Consider the following 26,387-nt stretch of genomic DNA (forward strand, 5'->3'; position numbering starts at 1 on the left):
GTGAACTCTTCCCCCCAACTCTTCCCCTGATTTTCTCACTGTCCCCTGTCAGGTGAAGTGTCCGGTACCCCCACAATCATCACATCTGCTGACTTGGGAGGACTTAACTCCTTTCCCCCCTGTTTCTACTGCCTACTGCAGGACTTCTCCTTCAAGGGTCCTCTGGGCTCATGCAGTTTCTCTCTTTTTCATGACCTCCTATCTTCCTTCCTCCTTTCTGAATGCTTGTCCTCTTCTCTTCTGCCCTGTGAACATTGAAGGTGAGGGTCAAAAAGGTTTTCCTCAAAACTACCACCTCTGTCAGATCTCCTTCCAGATCAAACCATGCATTAACTTGGGCTTTAATGAACAGGTGGCTTCTTGCAATCAGGGCCCTTAACCCATCACTGCACAGGTCTCCATCAAGGGTCTTTCTAACTGGTGTTGGGGCTCTGGCATAAACTGGTCGGAGGCGATCAGCAAACACCCCTGGGGGCTCACTCAGCTTCTGTTTGGTACTCTGTACATTCTCATAAGGATCCTGGTCCCGTATCCCATGGCCCTGAGGATTTGATCTTTTGCATCTGCCAGGGCTCACTCCCTTGCTTGCTGCTCTGGGTAGAAACCCATTAGCAGTAACTTAATATGTTTTACTGCATTTATTGAAGCCAACTATCTGTTTAATGACCACTATCTGTTTTATGATGGTGGGATTGTCTCCCGTCCCCAACTAAGACAAATATCTTGCTAACTCTATCAATTGAGCATTGGCACAAGGGATTTTGTCATTACTATGTAATTTCCAGATCTCTTGTGCTTCTACAATAAACATTTATTGCTCCATTGTCCTGGCTTATCTCGATCTGGAGGGTCAGGGCTGTGCGGCGGGGGTCTGCAGCCATTGTGCTGGGTTCCAGCATCAGACGCTCCACCCCCTGGTCTCATTAAACACAGAGTACCCCTTGCTGCTGCCTCACTTCCCAAATTTGGGGCTAACGCTGCTGGCAGCTTACTTTACCATGTAACTCATCCCGCAAAACCCTACAGGCAGCTTTTACATCTTCCACTGCCTTTTGTACTCTCTTCACTCTCTTTATATTAAACTTATTCTCCACCTCCCATTTATTACACTTCCACTTACAATTCTGCCAACTGATATTGAGAACACGATTCTGCACATTTCTTTTTATCCCTTTCACTTTCTGACTTCCCATACTCATTAACTTATTCACTGCTACTTCACTGGCCTTCCTCTGGAGTTTCGTCTTTTCTAACTTCAGTTATCTGATTTTCTCTGGATTTATGCATTATAAGCCAGAGGCCACATGACTTCCATTAATTGTGGCTTGGCAAGAGAACTCTTCATCCATTCGCTAGCCTTTCCTACCACATTTTCACCTCCAGTTATTCCCTTAACCGAAAGTTCATACACCTTAATAATTTTAGTGATGTATCTAGTCACTAACTCTTCTATCGTCTTATTAAGATTTAACCATTGTGTCAATTACTCAGTCTCCAAACTGGCTCACCAGAATTGTATATGGAAGGAAAGAATGTATATGGTGCTGGATGGGGGCCTGATCAAGTTGTCCTGGCAGAATCTAAATTGAGCGTTGATGAGCAGGTTATTGCTGTGTAAGTGTCACTTGATAGCACTGTCAGCAAAACCTTCCATCACTTTGTTGATGGTTAGGAGTAGACTAATGGGGTGGTAATTGGCTAGATGGGATTTGTCCTGCTTTTCTGTGGACAGGACATACCCAGGCAATTTTCCACATTATCAGGTAGATGTCAGTGTTGTAGCTGTATTGGAATGTCTGGCTAGGGGTGAGGTTATGACTGGAGCATATGTTTTCAGTAGTATAGCCAGAATGTTGTCAGAGCCCATAGACTTTGCAGTATCCAAAGCCTCCAGCCATTTCTTGATATCACATGGAGTGAACATAATTGACTGAAGGCAGGCATCTGTGATGGCCGGGAACTCAGGACGAGGCTGAGATGGATTTGGTACTTCTGGCTGAAGATGGTCGCAAATTCTTCAGCTTTGTCTTTTGCACTGATATGCTAGGTTCCCCACCATTGAAGGTGGGGATGTTTGTGGAGTCTCCTCTTCCTACTGACTGTTTATTTATTCACCACTAATCATGACTGTATGTGGCAGAACTGCAGAGCTTGTAAAGATCTATTGATTGTGTGGTCACTTAGCTGGGTATAGCAAGCTGTTCCACATGTTCAGCATGCATGTAATCCTGTGCTGTAGATTCATCATGTTGAATCTTCTCAATTTAGGTATGCTTGATGCTGCTCCTGCCAGATTCTTTTCACTCCTCATTGAACCAGGGTTGCTCCCTGGCTTGATGGTGATGTTAGCGTGAACAATATGTTAGATTATTGTGGAATTCAGATCTGCTGCTGCTAATGGTCCACAACAGCACATGCAAGTACTCCCGCAAATCACAGACCAAGCTGATTTGCAACTATATTGCTGTTCCTTTACTATCCCTGGGCCAAAATCCTGAACTCCCTCCTTAACAGCACTGCAGGTGCATCTACACCTCACTGACTGCAATGGCTCAAGGAGGCAGCTCGCCACTACCTTCTCAAAGCCAATTAGGGATGGACAATAAATGCTGGTCTTGCCAGTGATGTTCATACCCCATAAATGAATAAAAAGCAGTCAAGGCTGAAGTGCTTGAAGCCAACTTCAGCCAGAAATGCCAGTGAATACTCCATCTAATCCACCTGCTGCTTTCCCCAACATCACATAAACCAATTTAATTTACTCCATCTAACACCAAGAAACAACTAAGTGCACTGGATACAGCAAAGGTTATAGGCTCTGACAATATCCTGGCTGTAGTGCCCTAGAATTAGCCCAGTTTTAGCCAAGCTACAACACTGGAATTAGCATAACAAAGGAAAATTGCCCAGGTATGGCCTATCCCTAAAAAAACAGGTCAAATCCAATCTGGCCAAGTACTGCCCCCATCAGTCTAGTCTCAGTCATTAACAAAGTGATGGAAGATGTCACATTGTTATGAAGTGACACTTACTCATCAATAACCTGCTCACTGATGCTCAGTTTTGGATTCGCCAGGGCCACTCAGCTCCTGACCTCATTACAGCCTTGGTCCAAACATGGACGAAAGAGCTGAATTTCACAAGTGAAATGAGAGTGACTGCCCATGACATCAAAACAGCATTTGACTGAGTGTGGCGTTAGCCAGACCAAGTAAAACTAATGTCATGGGAATCAGAGGAAAACTCTCATTGGCTGGAGTCACACCTAGCACAAAAGAGGATGGCTGTGGTTGTTGGAGGCCAATCTTCTCAGTGCAAGGAATCACTGCAGGAGTTCTTCAGGGAAGTGTCCTTGGCCCAACCATCTTAGCTGCTTCATCAATGGCCTTCTCTGCCTCATAAGATCACAAGGGGGGATATTTTCTGTTACTTGCACAGAGTGAAGTTCCATTCAAAACTCTTCAGATGATGAAGCATTGAAGCAGTCTATGCATTTGTGCAGCAAGACCTGGACAACATTTAGACTTTGGGTGATAAATGGCAAGTAACGTTCATGGCTTACAGGTGCCAGACAATGATCATCTCTAATAAGAGTTTAAACACCTCCCTTTGATGTCCAATGGTATTACCGTTGTCCAATCCCCACCATCAACACCCTGGGGGATTTCATTGACTGGAAACTTAACTGCACCAATCATATAATTATTGTGGACACAATAACAGGTCAGAGGCTGGGGATTCTGGTGCATGTAACTCATCTCCTGGCCTTTTAAAGCCTTTCCACTGTTTACAAGGTAGAATTTGGGAATATGATGGAATATTTTGCACTTTCCTGGATGGATGCATTTGAAACAACACTCAAGAAACTTGACTCCATCCAAAATAAAACAACTCGTCTGATTGGTACTCCACCCACCACGTTAAACTTTTATTCCCTTCACTACTGGCACACCGTGTATGCAGTGTGTACCATCTACATGATGTATTGCAGCACCTCGCTAAAGCTTCTTTACCAGCACCTCCCAAACACATGACCTGTACCATCTAAAAGGACAAAGGCATCAGGTACTACCTCCAGCTCCCTCTATGATAGACATCACCCTGACTTGCAGGTATATAATCTTTCTCATTGTTGTGTCAAATCCCGAAGCTCCCTATCTAACGGCACCATGGGAGTAACCTTACACAGTTTTTTAAGTTATTTCATGAGATGTGAGCATCATTAGCAAGGCCAGCATTTGTAATTCCCCATGAGAAAGTGGTGGTGAGCTGCCTTTTTGAACCACTGTAGTTCATGATAGAGCAGAATACCTTCTGAATAGCGAAAAGCTAAAAATAGTGAAGATCAAAAGAGCCTTGGGGCTCAGATGCATACATCATTAAAAAGAACAAGTATAAGAAATACACAAAAAGATTGATGCAATGCTGGCCTTTATCTCTAAAGGACTAGACTACAAAGGGGTAGAAGTCATGCCTCAGCTATACAAAGCCCTGGTTAGACCACATCTGGAATATTGTGAGCAGTCCTGGAACCCTACTTTCAGAAGGATATATTGGCATTGGATTTACCAGAATGATACCTGGGCTCCAAGGTTTAAATAATGAGGTGAAATTATACAAACTAGAATTATATTCTTGGAATTTAGAAAGTTAAGAGGTGATTTGATTTAAGTTTTCAAGATTATAAGGGGAGCAGATAGTTTGGATAGAGATAAACTATTTCTGCTGGTTGTGGAGTTGAGGACTTTTGGGCTTTGTCTAAAATTTGAACACAACCTTTCATGGAGTTAGGTCGCAGATCATGACTCACTGAATAGCAGAATCACATCAAGGGGATAAATGGCCTAGTCCTGTTCTTTTTTCTTAGCAAAATCCCACAATGGATAATCAAAATAACTAACTAATGTGTTTTTTTGGTATTAGTAGAGGGAAGAATGTTGCCCAGGGCAGCCTGAATGCATTGGATCTTTTGCACTTATCATATTGGCAAACACAAACTCAGTTTAATGTCTCCTTATAACAATGCAGCATTCTCTCAGAGCGAAACTGGATTATGTGCTCACATTCTAGAGCATGAGTTCCTGCAACATTCTGATGGAGAATGAAGAATGCTATCATTGAGCGAAACTTTTATTCGATTTTCTTGACCTGATGGCAAAATATGCAGGGAAGACTAACGTTGATACAAGATTAAATTGCACCCTATGTAGACATCATGTGACAGCAAAGGCAGATTACAGGATAAAAGGAAAGATGAGACATAACAGAGAACGTTGAGATGTGATGTGATTACTGTTTTTATGATCTTGAAGGCAACATGATAGGCTATTTCATCTTATACAGAACAGTATAAGGTAGCATGCAGGGAGACAAAGCAGAGGCAACAGAGAGGAGAGGTTGTGAGCAGAAGGAAGAGGAGGTGGGCTCTCAATACAAGGCTGTACACACCTACAACCTTCAGGGAGCATACCTCTTACATCCACCTCAGCTTGGGGCAGTGCCTGAGGTGACTAAAATTTTTGGTTACTGAGTTGTGCCACCTCCTCCAACTGGACCTGCAGATGCACAGCAGGGTAAAAGACAGAGCCACAAGTGGCTGTGAAGGTTACCATCACCCTCAATTTTCACTTAGGTGGACCCTTTCAGGCTGGAACTGATAACATTTCCAACATATCGTAGTTCACCATCCATTGCTGCATCAGGGAGGGAGCAGAAGACCTGTATACCAGGACAACATTGACTGCACACACTTGATTTTGCCATGTAGAAATATACTGCAGCTGCAAGGGATACATATAAACATACATACGAACATACAAAGATACATATGATCGTACGAACAAGGAGCAGGAGTAGGCCATTCAGCCCCGCAAGCCTACTCCGCCATTTAATAAGATCATGGCTGATCTGATAGTAACCTGAAATCTACATCCCACCTACCCCTGATAACCTATTACCCTCTTGCTTACCAAGAATCTATCCACCTCTGCCTTAAAAATATTCAAACACTCAGCTTCCACCACCTAGCCTTTTGTGATTCAAGCACGTGGACACCCAGATCTCTCTGAACCTCAGAGCTCTGAAATCTCTCACCATTTAGATAATATGCCTCTCTTTTATGGACAATTTCACATTTTCCCACATCATTCTCCATTTATCATATCTTTGCCCACTCACTTAACCTATATGTTTCTTTTCGTAACCTCCTTATGTCCTCTTCACAACTTACCATCCTACCCATCTTTGTGGCATCAGCAAATTTGGCAACCATCCCATTCATCCCTTCATCCAAGTAATTTACATGAATTATAAACAGTTGAGATCCCAGCACTGATCCCTGTGGCACACCACTCATTATATATTGCCAATCTGAAAAAGACATATTTATGCCTGCTCTCTGCTTCTTGTTAGCCAGCCAATCTTCTATTCATGCCAATATGTTACCTTCCATACCATGAGCTTTTTTCCTGCAATAACCTTTGAAGTGGCACTTTATCAAATCTAAGTACAGTACATCCACCGGCTCCCTTTTGTCCACAGCACACTTTAGCTCCTCAAAGAACTCCAATAAGTTGGTTAAACATGATTTCCTTTTCACTAAACCATGTTTACTCTGCCTGATGACCTTGAGCTTATCCAAGTACCCTGCTACAACTTCTTTAATAATAGCTTCTAACATTTCCCTAAGACAGATGTTAAGCTACCTGTCCTATAGTTTCCCATTTTCTGTCTCCCTCCCTTTTTGAATAATGGAGTTACATTTGCTATCTTCCAATCTAATGGGACCTTCCCCAAATTTAGGGAATTTTGGAAAGTTAAAACCAATGCATCAACTATCTCACTAGACACTTCTTTTAAGACCCTAGAATGAAGTCCATCAGGACTTTTGTCAGCTCACAGCAGGGTACCAGTCCCTTAACATGTAGTTGGTCTTCGATCATCCACAAGATTTTGCGACATGACTCAAATGTGAATCAAATATCCCTTTAGATAAACAGCAATGCAACATTTGTAAAATAAGAGAGTTCTTGGCCAAAATTCCAGTGCTCTCATTCAAACTGTTACACATCCATCGATGAAGCCCCAGATCTGTTTTCAAATTGTGCCATCTGCACATTTGAGCCAGGAGGCTTGTGCCTGTATGACGTTTCTGTGGCACTCACACAGTGTCACCAGCAGAGAGTGAACTGATTTAAACCCTTCAGCTTGAAAGGGAAGTTGTGGAAAAAAATTAGGCCTTTCTGCTTCAGCAGAACTCATGCTATCAGAAGTTGTAAGATTTGCCAAGGGTATAATGGATAAAATTCCAATAGTTGCATGAGAACTTCCCTAAACACCCTTAACAAAATGGAGAAGTTTAGTATGCCCTCATACTGGAGAATAAATCACTTCCAAATATGGAATGGAATCCCAGCAGAACTGGCTCCACCACATGTTTCTGTGTCGATCCACAAGTCACACTGGATTTCAGCCCTCAGCCAAGATGGAATTGTCAAACATATTTTTGAGAAAATTCATAAAATTCATTCATAAATTTATTCTGATACCCTCTGAAAATGATTTTCACATTCAGTATTATTCATCAAATTTTATAAGTAAAATTCAAGCAATTCTTTTTCATATTTTATCATCTACTCCTACTACACTAACTCTTCCGTCTCTTTGTCCTCTGCATCCTCATGTGGCATTTGAGAAAGGTTAAAACATTTGTTTAAGTAAAGCAATGATAAAAAGAGGCAAACTACAAAATACAGTAAAGAAAGGCACTGGAAGAAATTAAAGTATTTAGCATAAGAAAGATTGAGAGAGATGGTTCAGAGTTGTGGAGAACATAATGCATCTTTTAAAAGTTGTTTGTGCTACAAGTAGATAAAATATCAATGAAATATAAACATATGCAGTAAAAATCTTCCTGCATCTTTTTGTCTAGTTTCTTTTCTAAATCTATTCAGCTTGTTATGATCCCAGATGATGTTACTGCTGGACAAGCCATATCCCAGGGCGGAACCTGGCTTGATACTTCCTAGCTTTTATTTTGTGTTTAGAAATGTGGAGGGCAGCTAATAAACAGAATCACAGGAGTCAGCTCTGAACCTTTAACAAAAGAATAAAGCGCGTATTAAACAAGAAAAGATGAACTATATTACAATGCACCTTCACCCACAACTATACCTTTACTTATGTACAAGATCGTAAGGATAACACAAGTTACAAAAGCTATCTTATACTCTAATGTTCACAGTAATTACACAGCCCATGTAAACCAACAGGTGACCTGTGGTCAGACAGACTGCACTCTGAAACCAAGTGATAGATGCCACCCCAAACAGATGCTATGGATCCCTCATCAAATCCCCCCAGATGCTTGTCACACTTTGAGCCAGCTGGGCTCACTGAACTCTGTCTTTCACATGAGTGTTTCCAACTTTCACTCTTAAAGAAGCTTCTCCCAAACACACTTTTTCTCGGATATCTTCCCCAAGAGTCCAACTCCAGGGTTTTGAACGCTCCTTCCAATGCTCCTCTCCCTGGATTGCCACGTGTATTCAAGTTTTGCCTTCCACTTACTCACTCTCTCAGATACTCAGCCATGCTAACGGAATACCACTGCTTCACATGCCTATAGCAAAGAATTATAGACCTTTGGTTATCTCCTTGGATCTTCTGGCTTCTCGCAAGCCTATTTTGCTTTGAGTCTGAATCCTGCATATTTCCCTCTTTAAACATGGAACCTTTCTCTGTTTCTCACTCTTAACTTCACTTAACAGGACTTTTTTCAGATTCCTGTTCTTGCCAAATGACTAGAAGGTGTCCTCAGGAACCGCCTCCCCCCCCAACTCTTCTTCTGTTCTTTGGGGAAACCTGCTTCCTGCAGCTCCCTCCTGTCCAGCTTCTCCTGGCTCCTGTCTCCAACTGAACTGAAACACTGCTGTTCTGTTTCTCTCTGGCTCTATGGGGCCCCTCTCTCTGGATCCCTGTTGCTAGGCAACAGCACAATTTTTTTACCTTGTGTTTGCTTTAACTTCCCTTCAAGGGTTGTAAAACTTAATTAAAACACAGGCATCTTTTAAATTGAAACTAAAACTCAAGTTCCCCTCTTTCTTAACACACAAATACAGAAATACAAATTACACTTAAACTTAAAGCTAAAACTCATTCCTAGTACACTCAAATACATATATAACTTACTTAAACTATCTCTGGCTCCTAACAAGCTACATAAATACATTTCTAATGTTATTATCATTGGCCCTTTCACTACATTAAGTCAGAGAGTCATAGGGCAGAGGTTTACAACCCCCATTGGCAGTTTGCAAGCAAGGGTGCCTGTAAAATTCCCTCCTGACACCCTCCCGCTCATTCCCAACTTGTTGTGGAAGCAAACCTTAAATGTCCAATTACTGGCTACTTAAGGGCTACTTCCCACCCAACCTCAATTTTGAGACTGCGGGAGGAGTTCAGGGGCATGAGGGAAGCCTGACAGGTCATCCTGCTCGGGCATTGGGTGGAAGTGGGGAAACGCCTCACTCAAGGGCCCCCTTTCTACATCAAGTTCCCTCACCAAGGTCTGCCTCCTGTAGGCGCTCCCTATCCCTCAGCTTTTCCATCACGCACCCCTTTCTCTCCCCTCTCTCCCACATCCCCCATCCCGACTCACCTCCCTCCCCCACACTAACCTGGTCCAGTATCCTGGGACTTTGAATGACCTTCGGGACAGGCTGCAATCCTAGCCCTGGCCACTGCTGCCATTGGCACTGGTGGGACTACAGAGCTTCCAACCAATCAGATTGGTCAGCAGCTCTCTGAGGTGGGAAGTCCCATCTCCAGCCAATTAAAATAGCCATGGGACAGTGGGGATATGTTCTCTGTTGACTCTCCTAGTGGTGGGGCTGGAAAACCTGTCACCTGAAATATTCTGTCCATAGAGTCATCACAACAAAGAAGGAGGCCATTTGGCCCATCCAGTCCATGCCAGCTTTCTGTAGAGCAATCCAGTCAGTGCCATTCTCCCACTCTATTACTGCAGCCCTGCAAGTTTATTTCCTCCCAAATTCCCATCCAATTTCCTTTTGAAATAATTCATCATCTCTGCCTCCATCACCGCCATAGGCAACAAGTACCTGTGCATAACCTTACATCTATGTCCCCTAATCCTAATGGAAACATCTTTTCTTTGCCAATTTTATTTAAACCTGTCGCAATCTTATACATCTCGATTAAATGTCCCTTCAATCTCCTTTGCTCAAAGGAGAACAGTTTCTCCATCTTACCCTTGCAGCTAAAATTCTCATCCCTGGGACCATCCTGGAATATTCCCTTTGTACCCTTTCAAGGACCCTCACACCCTTCCGAAATTGTGGTGACCAATACTGGATGCAATACTCTAGTTGTTGCCAAATCAAAGCTTTATAAAGGTTCAGCACAACTTCCCTGCTTTTGTACTCAATACCTCTATTTATGAAGCCTAAGATCCCATATACTTTCCTAATTACTCTCTCTATATGTCCTGCCACATTCAAAGATCTAGGCACATGAACTCCCAGGTCCTTCTGTCCCTGCGCACTCTTTAGAACTGTGCTGTTAAGTCCATATAGCCTCTTCCTACTCCTCTGCAAAAATGCATCACTTCACACTTCTCAGTATGAAATTCCATCTGCCAATTGTCTAACTATTCTGCTAAGCTATCTATGTCCTGCTATAGTCAATTTGTATTATCCCCACTACTTGTCATACCTCCATGTTTAGTTAATGTTCAAATTTTAGTCTGTATTCCAATATCTAAGTCATTTATTTATATAAAAAAAAAACCAGTCGTCCTAGCAATGGCTATCTGGGAATACTACTATCTACCATCCTCCAGTCTGAAAAACAACCATTTATCATGACTCGTTTTCTGTCCTTAAAACTTCTTTTTTTATCCAAGCTGAGACTGACCCTCCTAGTCCATGAACCTCAATTGTGTTAATCAGCCTTTTATGTGGTGCTTTGCCAAATGCTACTTAAAATCCACAAGGACAACAACTACAAAATTCCCATTGTGGTGTTCAATGAATTGATTGATCCGTGTTTGAATACATAATTGGTTCTCTGATCTATGCAACTGTATTTGATTGTTCAAGCCTATAGGTGGAGCTACAGAGCTATTAAAAGAGAGAAGCTTTGAGAGAAAAGACCTGGGTTCTGGCTGACATCATGTCCAGAATTTTGAGTTCGGCAGGCGGGAGCAGTCGGCAGGCCCAGGAGTGGACAGGAAACAGCTCATCACTGTGATCGGACCAGACCGCAATTTTATGCTGGCAGGCCATTTAAGGCCCACCCAGCGTAAACAGCAGCCCCACAGTGGTCGGGAAGGGGCGGGTGGGGGCAGGGGTGGGGACGGGGGCCTGTTGGCCGCTGGGTCCAATGGTGACCAGGTGGCTGGTTTATAAACAGCACAGTCAGGCCCTGGAAGGCTGCCGATGAGGAAGACATCTTCGATGTTGTCAGCAGGAGGTTAAAAATTATGGATTCCAATATGGGTGCAGATGCTAGGCGGGAGGGCAGAATGAATGGGCACTCGGTGCCCCTGTTTTCTGATGAGTGCCTCGTGGTCCTCCTGGAGGAGGTGGCTGCCAAGAGGGACACCCTTGATCCAAGGATGGAAGGGGGAGGCCACCACACCTTACAAAAAGAGCTTTGAAGGACTGGCAGTGCTGGTCAGCAGCCATGATGTTAGTGGCACATCTGGATCTAGTGCCGCAAGAGGTTGAATGACCTGCTCCGCTCAGGAAGGGTGAGTACCAAGTTGGCGTGAATCAACGTGTTGAAGTATTAAGGGCTGGCTGCCCCCGCAGCACCTGTGGAGCTCAGGGATGTCAGAGTCTGAGTGCTGACTGTCAGTGATGCCAGAGCTCGCCAAGGGGGTGAGCCCTGGCTGCTTGGACTGAGTGCCTTGCTGCTCGAGGGCCATGACTCGGACGTGCCCTGCAAGGTGCTCCTCAGCTGGGCTTGGCCAGGCTGCAATGGCGCTACAGGTGGAGAGTGGACTAATCAACGCTCCTCTGTCCTCTCAGGAGAAGTTGGCCCATAACAACATTGAAAGATCGCAGACCAGCGGAGGCCCCACTAACCTCCCAATCCTACCCAAATACCAGGACACCTTGGACCTGGAGAGATGCCATGCACCTTGGTCAAGCAGCCGTGGAGAGGCTGGTGTGTTAGACAAAGGCAAGAGTGCAGTGCACAGAGGTGAGAGTGTCGGATGGTGCAAACATTCTTGTGTAGTCTCATCATTGATGGGAGCCTCAAAACTAGATTCCCCATTGATTATTGAAAGACGATGGCACCATGAGGCAGATTTCCATGGTCTCTGGTATGCACAGTGACAGTATGATGACATAAACTAATGACATGTCATTTTTCTCCATTAGGTTTGCCACCACGTATACAATAGCAGGACCCTAAAGACCTACCCCTGATGCCAGAGGACCGCCTGGCTCCAGATGCACCTGCATCACACCCGCCCTCTGAACCAGGCACCAGTGCAGATACCAACACCTTGGTAGGCATTAGGTCTAAGGTTGGAATATTGGTGCACAGTGGTGAGGGTACTTCACACTCACTTGAAGTGCAAGCAGAGGCAGAGAGTGCCCAGGGCATTGGAAGTTGAAGGAATGCTGGGACCAGGACAATGCTTAGTTGAAGGCAGATGATGAGCCTCTGGAGTCGTCCATTAGCAGGCAGACTCTGGATGTCCAGCGAGATGTGCGGGAGAATCAATGGAGGTCCATGAGGGTATGTGTGCCATGGTCTCTGTTATGGAGGAGTCCATGCTGAACATGAGCACTGCGGTGACCCTCATGGCCGAGCACACTGACTCCTCCCTTGAGAGAGTCGAGACTCATGGAGAGGCATCTCCAAAGGCAGAATTAGGTATTCCTGGGTTGTGCCTGGACCTGCAAGCCCTCACATATGCAATGACCCCAGGTGGTCCATGCCAATATGGGAGATGGATGAGGCACCCAGTATCCCAGCTAGGGGCCTGTCCATCAATGGCGAGCAGGGAGGTCCAGAGCGATCTCACGTTAGTGCACAAGCTGCCTGTCATCTCTGCGGGCTCCTCTCAGGGTGCTCTGGATGACGGCAGTAGCTCCTCTGTCCCTCTGCCAGTGACCATAACATCTGATGAGGCTGTGGCGACTGGGGAGATGCCAGCTGCTCCCTCCCAGGTGGGGCCAGCACAGGCTCCACTGGCCAGGGGATGACTGCCAAGGTTATCAAGGCCAACGAGACAGCAAAGTCAGTAGGCTGCCTCCAATACTGGTGCCAGCGAGGGGGTAGCACCAAGACGTAGCACCCACAAACGTAAGTTTAAGGCACCATGAGCACAAGGGGGACTGGTCACGGGTAATCTTCTGTTGTGCAATGTTTTGTTTATTTTAACTAGCCTGGGAATGAAGAGCAGAGAAGGTTCTCGTAATTTATTTTGACTGTCAATATGAGATACATTTTCTTTTGTTGTAATGGCTTGAGTTTGCTTCACTTTTTTTACTTAATGTGGTTGCAGGGTACGCCAGTATGTAATGCTGGACCTGGGTAGCTCAAAGCTTTATTGCACAGGCACTGACTGGACTTTGGAGTCAAAGGAAAGGGCCATTTCAGCCACCTGTGTTGGAGGTGGCAGCCCTGGCATGAGTTGGTTGCGCTTATTTGGCAGCCTAGCTGAAGGAGCATTGGATCAAGGCATCCTTGGTGTCCCTGCCTCCCTGGAAGTTACTGAGGTCTGCCTCCACACCCTCAGTGTTTTCCTCACTGTGCTCCTCTTCAGACTCACTAAATGTTTCATCCCAGGCAACATCCTGGTGAATTTCCTCTGCACCCTCTCCAGTGCAGTCACATCCTTCCTATAATGTGGCAACCAGAACATCTGTGGCCTGTGCAACTTCGTCAACATCCTCTTCCTTCAGTGGGACCCACCTTGCCAGTGCCAGATTGTGGAGAGTGCAGCATGTGACCACTATCAGTAATACCCACTCTGGGGGGTATTGTAGTGCTCCCCCCAAATGGTCCAGGCACCAGAAGCAAGTCTTCAGAAGATCTATGGTTCTCTCTATCCTCGCCCTTATGGAGGCATGGCTCATGTTATAACGCTGCTCTGCCTCTGTTCTTGGGTGGTGGAGAGGTGTCATAAGCCCCCTTTTCAAGGGATAGCCCTTGTCATCCAGCAGCCATCCACCCAGTCGGGCTGGAGCACTTAAGAGCCCCAGCATCTGGGAGTGCCTCAGGATGTAGGTATCATGGGAGCTGCCAGGGTACCTTGCACAGACTTGCAGAATTTGCATCCTGTGGTCACATACTATCTGCATGTTCATGGAGTGACAAGGTCCCACATGGGAGATTTATAAAGAAGGCAAATGCACATGGGAGACAGGGTAATTTGATAAAGTGGGTTCAAAGTTGTCTTAGTTGTAGGAGGCAGAGGGTGATGACAGAAGGATGCTTTAGTGACTGGAAGCCAATGTCCAGTGGTGTACCACAGGGATCTGTGCTGGCTCCCCTATTATTCATCATTTATATAAACGACATAGATGACTATGTGTGGGGTAGGATTAGTAAGTTGGCAGATGACACAAAGATTGGCTGGGTGGTTAACAGTGAGGCTGAGTGTCTTGGGCTAGAGGAAGATATAGACGGGATGGTCAAATGGGCAGATAAGTGGCAAATGGAATTTAACCCTGAAAAGTGTGAAGTGATACACTTTGGAAGGAGTAATTTGACAAGGAAGTAATCAATAAACGGCATGACACTAGGAAGTTGTGAGGAACAAAAGGGCCTTGGCATTTGTGTCCATAGATCTCTGAAGGCAGAGGGGCATGTTAGTGGGGTGGTGAAAAAGGCATAAGGGACACTTGCCTTTATCAATCGAGGCATAGATTACAAAAGTAGGAGGTCATGTTGGAGTTGTATAGAACCTTGGTGAGGCCACAGCTGGAGTACTGTGTGCAATTCTGGTCACCACATTATAGGAAGGATGTGATTGCACTGGAGGGGGTGCAGAGGAGAATCACCAGGATGTTGGCTGGAATGAAACATTTAAGTTACGAAGAGAGGTTGGATAGACTTGGGTTGTTTTCGTTAGAGCAGAGAAGATTGAGAGGCGACCTGATCGAGGTGTACAAGATTATGAGGGGCATGGACAGGGCAGATAGGGTGCAGCTGTTCACGTTAGTTGAAGGGTCAGTCATGAGGGGACATAAGTTCAAGGTGAGGGACAGGAGGTTTAGGGGGGATGTGAGGAAAATCTTTTTTACTCAAGAGGGTGGTGAAGGTCTGGAATGCACTGCCTGGAAGGGTGGTGGAGGTGGGTTGCCTCACATCCTTTAAAAAGTACCTGGATGAGCACTTGGCACATCATAACAATCAAGGCTATGGGCCAAGTGCTGGTAAATGGGATTAGGTAGGTAGGTCAGGTGTTTCTCATGTGTCAGTACAGACTCAGTGGGCCAAATGGCCTCTTCTGCACTGTAAGATTCTGTGTGAGTGAAAGCTCTTCCTGTTAATGAAGGCACCCGGCTGACACTTGATGGCTACATGTGTGCAGTCGATTGCAACCTGGATGTAGGGGAACCCAGCAATCACTGAACAACTCGCTCAGCCTGGCTGGCCTTGTCCATGCGGAAATGAATGAAAGTCAATACCCACCTGAACAGAGCTTCTGTCACCAGCTTAATACAACTGTGGACAGCTGATTGGGAGACTCCACAAAGATCCCCCACTGACCCCTGGGAAGAGCCTGAGGCATAGAAGTTGAGGGGCACAGTGACCTTCAGAACCACAGGCATGAGGTGTCCACCCACACAGTCAGAGCTGATCTCAGGGCCTATCATCTGACAGATGGAGGTCACCGTCTCCCTTGAGAGGTGGAGCCTCCTTCAGCATTGCTCCTCGGACATATTGAGGTAGCTGCTTCGCTGCCTGTAAACCCTGGCAGCAGGATAGTGGCATCTTCTGTGGCCCCTTCTGTCTTTGACTGCCAGCTGGCCCTGTGCCCCCTGTTCCTTTGTCACTCCACCTACAGGTTGCTCCCCTGGGAGCTTCATAGGGACACCTGGCCTCCTCTCCCTCCTGCCCCTCTCTTCCTCCTCAAAGGAGATGCCACGAGTGGAGACCACAATCCCCATTACTAGGGTAACAGAAGAATGTCTCATACCTGGAAGGGTCCACATGGTCTGAATTCTCCAGCATCCTTGGTGTCTCCAAGGATACCAGGAAATGCTAACGATGAAGTCCCAAACAGAGACGAAGCTGCCTTATACCAATAAGTCATCAGCAGCAAATTATCTACCAGATTTCTCACTGTTCACACTGGCAGTGCTGCTGACCCTTCCTATCCTGTCCATGGATGAAGTTTTTGAAATTGTCGGCTGGCCGCCTGCCGTTTTGCCCTTGCAACAAGTGCAAAATAGCACAGGCAATGAAAATTCAGTATCAATTGTCTTCTTAATGGCTTTAACTGGCTTCTTAAGTAACGGCAGGCACGGCTCCAGCACCCGCGTGTACCCATTGAGTGAAATTTCTCACGAGTGTGCGATGACGTTGGGATGCTCACCCGATATCATCGCCATTTTACACTTGAGCATGTCGAGCGCACCCCCACACCCTGAGCAAAAAATTCTCCCCATGTGTGCAGAAAATCCTGAGAGTTCTGAGATGATTTAAAGTAATGTGAATAAACCTGTTACAGATTTAGAGCTAGTGTCATTTCTGCATTGCTCTGAGACAATTCAGATGTATAAAATATACAGCAATCCAATGAATGGATAACACCTTTCATCAACCTTCCCTGCTACTTCATCAAAAAATTCAATTGGATAGTCAAGCATGGCCTGTCTTTTACAAATCCATGCTAGTGCTCCTTAATGAATTTCAACCTCTTCAATTGCCTGTTGACTTTCACTTCCTGACTATTGTTTCTCAAATCATACCCACCACTGATGTTAAACTGCTCAGTCTGTAGTCACTTGGAATGTCCTTATTCCCTTTCTTGAACAAGGGACTCATTTTGCCATCTTAATGAATGAGCTTTCATTTTCTTTGCCTGAAATGTTGACAATGGGATTGCTTAATGCCATATGAGTTACTTGCATGGCTAGTCTATTCAAATCTAATTCACTGATAACTTTGATGAATAGGACCTCTTTGAATCTTCTGTGAATGGATAAGAGATATAAGTACAGTTAAATAGATGCTTCCTTTGTTCGCTGTATTAATTTTCAAAATAACTCGAAAATCTGTACTCCACAGTACAAAGCAATCTTATTTACTGAAACTATCGGGAAAGATCCCTCCCTAACACCTCAAAATACACTGAACAAACCACAGACCATAATAGAGTCATAGAGGTCCAGAGCACAGAAAAAGGCCCTTCGGCCCATCAAGCCTGTGCTGGTCAAACAAGTACCTAACTATTCTAATCCCATTTTCCAGCACTAGGCCCATAGCCTTGTATGCTATGGCATCACAAGTGCACATCCAAATACTTCTTAAATGTTACGACAGTTTCTGCCTCTACCACCCTTTCAGGCAATGAGTTCCAGATTCCCTCTGGGTGAAAAAAATCTTCCTCACATCCCCTCTAAAGCTCCTGCCCCTTATCTTAAATCTATGCCCCCTGGTTATTGATCCCTCTACCAAGGGGAAATGTTCCTTCCTGTCTACTCTATCAATGCCTCTCATAATTTTATACACCTCAATCATGTCCCCTCTCAGTCTCCTCTGCTCCAAGGAAAATAACCCCAGTCTACCCAATCTCTCCTCATAATTAAAACTCTCCAGCCCAGGCAACATCCTGGTAAATCGCCTCTGCACTCTCTGCAATGAAATCACATCCTTCCTATAATGCGGATTCCAGAACTGCACGCAATACTCTAGCTGTGGCCTAAACAGCATTTTATACAGTTCCAGCATAACCTCCCTGCTTTTATAATCAATGCCTCGGCTAATAAAGGCAAGTATCCCATCTGCCTTCTTCATCACCTTATTTACCTGTCTCACTACCTTAAGGAACCAGTGGACATGTACACCAAGGTCCCTCTGACCTCGGTACTTCCCAGGGTCCTACCATTCATTGCATATTCCCATGCCTTGTTTGTCATGCCCAAGTGCATCACCTCACACATGTCCGGATTAAATTCCATTTGCAACTGATCAGCTCATCTGACCAGCCCGTCTATATCCTACTGTAATCTAAGGCTATCCTCTTCACTATTTACTACATCACCAATTTTCGTGTCACCTGCGAACTTACTGATCAACCCTCCTACATTCAATTCTAAATCGTTTATATATACCACAAACAGCAGGGGAACCAACACCGATCCCTGTGGAACCACACTGGACACAGGAATCCAATCACAAAAACACCCCTCGACCATCACCCTCTGTTTCCTACCACTCAGCCAATTCTGGATCCAATTTGCCAAATTGCCTTGAATCCCATGGACTCTTACCTTCGTTATCAGTCTCCAATGTGGGATCTTATCAAAAGCCTTGCTGAAGTCCAAGCAGACAAAGGCATTGCCCTCAGCTACACACCTGGTCACCTCTTTGAAAAATTCAATCAAATCGGTCAGACATGAACTATCCTTAACAAAACCATGCTGACTGTCCTTGATTAATCCTTGCCTCTCCAACTGTAGATTAATTCTGTCCCTCAGAATTACTTCCAATAGTTTCCCCACCAGTGAGATTAGACCAACTGGTCTGCACTTCCCTGGTTTATCCCACCATCCCTACTTGAATAACAGTACCACATTGGCTGTGCCCCGGTCCTCTGGTACCTCTCCTGTGGCCAGACTGAAAATTATTGCCAGTGCCCCTGCTATCTCCTCCTTTGCCTCACTCAACAGCCTGGGTACAGTTCATCTGGGCCTGGAGCTTTATCTACTTTTAAACCTGCCAGACTACTTAGAACCTCCTCCCTTTCTATGCTAACTTCTTTAATGATACCACAGTCCTTCTGCCTGATTTTCATACCCACATCGTCCCTCTCACTTGTGAACACCGACACAAAGTATTCATTTAGAACCCTACCCACGTCTACTGGCTCCATACACAAATTACCACTATTGTCCCTAATGAGCCCTACTCTTTCCCTAGTTATCCTCTTACTCTTAATGTACTTGTAAAATAACTTTGGATGTTCTTTTATTTTATCTGCCAATGTTTTTTATGCCCCCTTTTTGGTCTCCTAATTTCTTTATTAACTTCCCCTCTACACATTCTATACTCCTCTAGGGCTTCTGCTGTTTTGAGTCCTCGGTATCTGCCATAAGCCTTCGCTTTTTCTCTTTATCCAATCCTGTATATCCCTCAACATCCAAGGTTCCCTGAATTTGTTGGTCCCACCCTTATTCTTCACCGGAATATGTTGGCCCTGTACTCTCCCTATTTCCTTCTTGAATGAGCCCCACTGCTCTGACGCAGATTTAGCTAAAAGTAGCTGCTCCCAGTTCACTCTGGCCAAATCATATCTGATCTTACTAAAGTTGGCCTTCTCCCAATTTAGAATTCTGATTTCTGGCCCATACTTGACCTTTTCCATAACAACCTTGAATCTAACGGAGTTATGATCACTATCTGCAAAATGCTCCCCTATTGATACCTCTACCACTTGCCTGGCTTCATTCCCTAAAATTAAGTCCAGGACCACCCCCTCTCTTGTAGGACCTTCTACATACTGGCTTAAGAATCTCCCCTGCATGCATTTTAAGAATTCTGCTCCCTCTAAACCTATCACACAATGACTAACCCAGTTAATGTTGGGGAAGTTGAAATCTCCCACTGTTACAACCCTATTAGTTTTATACTTCTCTGAAATTTGCCTACATATCTGCTCTTCTATCTCTCTCTGACTGTTTGGGGGCCTATAGTACACTCCCAGCAATGTGATTGCTCCTTTTTTGTTTTTCAGTTCTACCCATATGGCTTCATTTGAGGAGCCTTCCATGATGTCATCGCTCCTTACTGATTTAATTGATTCCTTGATTAATATTGTGATACCCCCTTTTACCTTCTTCCCTGTCTCGCCTGACGACTCTATACCCTGGGATATTGAGTTGCCAATCCTGCCCCTCTCTTAACCAAGTCTCTGTGACAGCAATGACATTATAACTTCTGAGCTCCAGGGTGTCGTACTGGTGGGGCACCCCAAAGATGCACTGCAGAACCCCCCCACCCATCCCGGATGTTCACAGGTAAGGTGTGCATGGTGATTGCCTGGAAGTGTAAACATCCCCTGGGCAATTGGGAACCATTTGAAAATGCAATTTAAATGGTAAACTTAGGATGGTTCTGATTGGGTTACATCAATAGTTACCCAGAAAACTAACTTCTAGGTAATTATTGTGCAGATCCACACCAAACCCCCCATGGGACACCCCCACCCCCTCCCCCACGACCCTCCAGGGGACTCCCCCCACACCCCGTGCCCCCACGGGACACCCAATTTCTCACCTACTCTCCCGATGGGATGCCCCCACCTCTCAATGCCACCAGGGGCATCCCCCATCCCCTAACCCCCAAGAGGTTCCCCCAACCCCTAAGGGGTCTACTCCCACGCACCTGACTACCCCCTCATGGGACCCCCTCATGCCCAAGTGACAACATCCCTGATGGGATCTCCCCAACCCACAGGATTCCCCCCACCCCCACAGGGACTCTTTCCTCAACCGCAGCAGGCCCAATTCTCATTCCCATGCCCCCGAGGCCCGCCCTGACCTGATAGGCCTCCAAGGCCTGATGCGACCTTCAGCTCTGAGGCCTGAACTGACCCGAACCCCCTTCACCTGAGGTCTGACACCCACAAAATCTTCCCCCCTCAAAACTCTCCCCCAAAACCACTCCCCACCAAATCCTTCATACTTACCTTGTACAATGACCTTCTCTCTAGCTTGCCAAGGACCTTTAAACTTGGCTGGACCTTTAACTTACCTGGTTTATGGCAGCTGGTGCCATAAAAAGGGGGCGTGGCCTCCTCGCATCTGACAGAGCTGCACTCACAGTAGGCCCCGGGTAAGCACTGCACTGCCTGGATCTCGCCCGGCTTGAGTCAGAAAGTTGGGCAGGATAGGACGGAAAAAAAAAATTGAGTTAAAAAACTAGAAGCAGAATGGCAATCTGACTCTGATTGCCACTCCGAGGAAATTCAGGGCTGACATGTTTACATTTTCATCAAGATTTCTCACATTAATACTCAGATTAACACAAAATGTAAATGTATAGTGTCAAGTAAAAGATAATCTATAGTTTAATTAGAAAGCACAATGAAAATTAGTGGCCAAATTTGAGCAAAGTGTATCTTATTCAGTTGATTTGTTTACAAATGTGTTCTGAATCCTAAATGCTGAGATCAATCATAATCTTCAACGTGCTGTGCTCTCTGTAGGATAACAAATTCAAAAATGCATTTGGAAACCTATTAGACAACCTTGTAGAGGGCTGTTTGCAGAGTGAATTTTAATATCATCCTCTTCTGTGAACTCAGGTTTTTAATCCAGTGCAGGCAAGTGACATGAACAGCCTTGCATTGTAATGATAATGTAGGGTGTGGATTCTTGGCAACTGCAGCCAATTCAAAAACCATAGCACAGTTCTCCTGTCACACAGTAATTGACGCTATTCTCAGCAATCTATGTATGGCCATAAGCCGAAGAAATATGTCCAACTGCAGTGTTATAGCTTAGTACGAGGTGTCCTTTTGAGGCTTAAATACAAATTCACAGCAGTTGTATGCATGCCATAGTTTATCTTTTGAGTATTTGATGTTGGGTGTGACTTTAGAAAAATGCTTTGTACAATGAACATAGCATCGACCCTACTTACCAATATTCTTTGATGAAGGAAAAGGAATACCTTTAAAAAAAAACCTTACCATGTCTTCCCCAGTGCGTCAGTGGTATTGTAGGTCAACCCCACTTGTAATAAAAGCTGCCTCATTTTTTTCTTTTGACATCAATGCAGATGAAATTTGGGCAACATCTATAATGAGCTTGTGATCCAACTGCATGTCTGGGAGCCAAGTCGAAAATCTACCTCATAGTGGGGTCTTCAGCCAAGAAAGCCCACAGAGATTCTAGGCTTGATTTTTATCAGCGCTGTTTGTAAAATAACTATCAATATCGAGTTATATAACTTACTATTGATTTCCACAGACAATGGCTAAGTGGTTTAGTGTAACAGTACCGATTCAAAAAACGTTTACGTTATATTTCTAAAAATCAACTGGAAATGCCATATAAAGTTATTTTTGGGTTGGCGTGAGACATTTTGGAATACATTCTTTCAGGTTAAATCGATGAGCAATGGGATTAATAACAAAATATGGTTCAATATTACATCACGCAATAAATTAAACAAAAAGTAAACTCAAGCTCTATGAATCTCAAACAAAATATGATAAGTTTGCAGTAAATTGGATTCGATTTGAAATCAATTCTTAGAGCCACTGCTTTCTTGCTACCTGAAGAAACAAGTGTTAACATTTATATTCGTCACAGAGCTGCACTGTCCCTTGTTTTTTACTTCCTGTTGGAAATGCAATAGAACAACTTTGGGCGGAATTCTCCCATCCAGGTCGCAGCGGGTTTTGTGGCAGGCTGCAGCGGAGAATCCAGCAGGAGGCAAAAAATCGGAAACCTGCTGTTGTATAAACAGGACGCAATTCTCCCGACAATGTTTTTATGACGGGTCAGTTATCCCGCCGACTAGTGGTGCGAACACCATTTACGTTCATTAGCATGTCATGAATGCTCATTCAAACAGCTGCTCACTGGAATCTTGTCGTGCCTTCCAATCTTCCAGTGGGAAATGACATCAGCGTCAAACCCTTTGGAAAAGGGGTGGCGTGCACAAGTTGCACCTCAGTTTGCTGGTAGCTTCCAGGTGTGTGGAAGATACTGGCCTTAATGCTGTGCTGGCCTTGTTGTAATGAACGCCACTTTGCTGGGGTTGTAGGGTTGGACTGCTCCTTCTCTTTGCTTTCACTGTCCCGAGGAACACCACTGTGCAGTGGTACTCATGCAGGCCTCCACTTACAGGGCGAACAATTCAATTGGGGGTGGGCTGTGGGGCAAGGGGTCGGGCTGACAAACACAATGGGGGGCAATGGGGAGGGAAGGCTGTGGAATGGCAGTCGAGGGAAGGGCAAACACAAGGGGGCCGACCTTTAATTTCTTGTTGCTGCAGAGTGAGCAGGAGTCTGCTTAGCAAGAAAGGAGGAAGATCTCCATGCGATGAAAACCACTTAAAGCCAATGGCTTTATTTGCACTGTTAAAGAGCTACTCAGAACTCCGTGGCTTCACATCACAGTCATCTCAAGAATAACACATAGGAATGTAGCATTTGGGAATGCAGGCAATAGTGAAGGGGGCACAGCTGTATCATATATGGCATTCCATCAATGAAGGCCTGTCACGTGTTCACCAGATGTGACACTCCAAATGGGCCAAAGGGCATCCAGTCATTGACCATGAGTAACTGATTGGTCATTAATATGCCACATCAGGAATTGGAGCAAAGCTGGTTTGGGCCATACAGCCCACTTAAACTTTAGAATTCCACACAGGGCTCAAGATGTGACATGTCTGCGATGCCATCTTGGACACCTTGATGTGTGCGCTAGTGTCTCAGGGACAAGGGCAGGAAAAATGATGGACTCTTACAGTCTCCAAACCACAGCATGAACAGGGGGTGTCAGGAGGAGAGACCCAGACAATGGGGGTGACCCACCAGAACTTGGGTTTACTGTGGAAGACTCTCCTTTTTACAAATGATTAAGAGCTAATGCCGTGCACGTCTGCACTTGTCCCGAGCTTCTCCGCCATCTCAGGCACCCTACAGTGCAGGGTGCAATAGACTGCACCCATGGGGCTATATGGACTCCACAGCAGCCCCTAACGTTTATAAACTACAAGGGCTATCATTCCATCAATGTATAACTGGTGTGGTTGCCTGAGAGTTGCCATGACTCCTACACCCTGCGTCACTCCCAGGTGCCCGAGATTTTTGAGGGGCCATTACATCTGCAGGGATGGCAGCTTGGGGATAAGGGGTAGTCACTGAAATGCTGGCTGATGACACCGGTGCATCACCCTCAGAATCATTTCAAAGAAAGGTACAACGCTGCTCATAGCTCCACACACTCCCTTATAGAGAGGACCACGGGGCTTCTGAAGATGCGCTTCAGGTGCTTGGACCGCTCGGGTGTCTCACTCCAATATAATCCTGATAGGCCTTCCCACATCATCACAGTGTACTGCGCCCTCCACAATCTGGCAATGCAAAGAGGTGACCCTCTGCCAGAGGATGACCTGGAGGAGGCTAAGAGCTCATCAGAGGATGAAGATCTGGAGGCCCAGGAACCTCAGGAGGTCGCTGAGAGTCAGTATGAGTGTGATCATGCCATGGAGGAAGGAAGAAGTGGGAGACGTGCTCGTGATGCGTTAATTAATGACAGGCTCCAGGAAGAGTAAAGTTAAGTGAAGGAATATGGCCACATCTCTCCTAGCCCTCAATTCTATCTTCTTTCAACTCAGGAGATGTCCACCCACTTGCAGTGAGAACGAGCCTTGCATTCACACTTGACTCATGAATCGCTGGGCCATGATCTTTGCTTTGGTCCTTGGGGCTCTGTGATTGAGCTCACTCTGGGAACTGAGAATCCACTGAGGGATAAGAGCAATGAGAGATAAGACTTGATGCTTTCACTGCCATCTAATAATGCAAACACTGTTGCGACTGAAATGTGGACATGCCTAAGGATCCCCTCCTCCCGTGCATGTCTTTTCTTCTGCCAGTACCACTGAGGAGACAAATACTGCTAGAATATCAATGCTGATGAGCTTCACTCACTCAATGGTGTTCCCTGAGGAAGAAGGGTTAGAAACGCTTACATCACAGACTTCAAATAAAGATTTAACTACATCTCCCTGACATCACATAAGGGGTGCAGATACTAGGTCAACTGAGGTTGACATCACAAGAATGTGAATCTCACAGTGGGGCACTATCACTGAGTGGGAGGAAGACTAAACCTTAAAATAAGAGGACTCCAAAGTATAAAATCACAACACCTTTAGTTGACAGGAACATTCACATAACTGTCAAATGTACTCACAAATGTGCAATTTGGGTACATATCTAGCACACCTGCAACCCAGAATTGACATCAATTTTTCTTAATTTTCCTAAATCTACTGCTACATCTGGGTGCAGCTCTGACATCCACAGCAAAGGTGCAGGCAGCTTGCTGACTGCTACGTCTTGATGTCTGTGATGAATTTGGCGGATGCCCTCTGGTGGCCCATAACCTGGAGGGAGATGGTGCACTTGGATGGAAGTCAAGGAGCCACAATACCATGTCGCCTACATTCTGATGGCACCCACCAGAGTGTGTGGCCATGGAGTGCAGGGCTGAGTGCAAATCCGGCAAGACCTGCTGGAACAAGATCTCCATGGTGGTCGCCAGCTGTCCCAGGGTGACTTCGAGGTGATCACATGTCGGAGCTGAATCTGTGCCTGATGTTCTGCCGCCTGTCATTGCATCTCCAGCATTGAATTGGCGGCCGCTTCCAAACGCTCATCACCTGACTCGGACCGAGCAGATGGCTGGGTGTCCAGCAGCCCTCCAAGTGCCGGAGACCTGGGCTGTCCTTGCCTCCAACTGCTGTGGGGATGTGTCAGTGAGGTGTTCCCCAGAAAGTGAGCCTGACCTTAATCTACATATATACCCCACTGATGTGTGTGTCTCTGAACTGGTGGATGGTGCCGCGTGAGTGCAGTGAAGGTTCTTCCAGAGCTTCCTCCTCGGATGAGGTCTGGGGTCTCACACTGGTGGTGCTGGACTGGCATGGGGGCGTTAATGTGCTTGTGCTTAGAAAATAGAAAAGAGAGTTTCAGTTAATGAGCATGAGCTAGATAAGACTGCACGTGACTCACTGTGAATGTCAGGATTTGATGAGGTGATGGAGCTGTGATATGTACTGGGTTGGTGGGGGACACTGATCTCCTCTTCCCCACAGGAGCAACTCATGTCCTCCCCAGCCACCTTGACTGCAGCCTTCTCGAATTCACTGAGGGTGAGGATGTTGGACATCCCTTCCTAGGTTTGCGCTCTTTCGAGTCCATTGGACATCCCTTCCTAGTTTTGCGCTCTTTCGAGCCCATTGTTGAGCTTGGCCTGTATGAAGAAGAAATAATGGCATGTGGTGAGAAGGGATGGAGCAGAGGTTGAGTGAGATGCCTGTCCCCTGTGTGTGGTGAGCCCTCCCCAGAAGGGCCAGAGGATGGAGTGTGAGCAACATGATTGATGGGCTGGTGGTGAGGTGAAAATCTTGACAAGAGAATAAGT

The sequence above is a fragment of the Carcharodon carcharias genome, chromosome 3, assembly GCF_017639515.1.
Source record: "Carcharodon carcharias isolate sCarCar2 chromosome 3, sCarCar2.pri, whole genome shotgun sequence".
Taxonomy (NCBI): Eukaryota; Metazoa; Chordata; class Chondrichthyes; order Lamniformes; family Lamnidae; genus Carcharodon; species Carcharodon carcharias.